The 365-nt window shown below is 31.8% G+C and overlaps 1 protein-coding gene across 1 annotated transcript in view; it reads left to right on the top strand.

The window, feature by feature from the left end:
* Positions 1–365, top strand: part of LOC119588734 (lethal(2) giant larvae protein homolog 1-like) — a gene marked incomplete in the record, with an annotated part of 77,754 nt that overhangs the window by 71,477 nt on the left and 5,912 nt on the right.

Genomic DNA, 365 nt, shown 5'->3' with positions numbered 1-365 from the left:
TGAAGCAAATATTTCCAGAGAAAATAGTTTTGGAACATTATTTAACAATATTTAACCTTTAAATTGTGCCAAGATTAAGTGAAAAGGATTAACTTCAGTAACCAATTATAACAGTGAATTATTTCCCAAGCATTAGCCTTTTTAAGCACTCAACTTGTCTTCTCTGTTCCATCATATAGGTCTGTAGGTCTTTATCAGCCCTAATGAGATTTGCAGTATTTTTAGGAATATTAATTTGATTGCATTTGTGATTCTTGCCCGGTTTTTATTGTTTTTAGTGTAGCTTTATTGGTGAAGCAAAACATGAGTATCTTAGAGTATGGTTTTGTATGTATGCAGTGAACTGTGAAAATTGCTCATTGGGT

Source organism: Penaeus monodon, chromosome 24 (genome assembly GCF_015228065.2).
Source record: "Penaeus monodon isolate SGIC_2016 chromosome 24, NSTDA_Pmon_1, whole genome shotgun sequence".
Classification (NCBI taxonomy): domain Eukaryota; kingdom Metazoa; phylum Arthropoda; class Malacostraca; order Decapoda; family Penaeidae; genus Penaeus; species Penaeus monodon.
The sequence above is the reverse complement of the archived record's forward strand: the minus strand, read 5'-3'. Positions and strand labels throughout refer to the sequence as shown.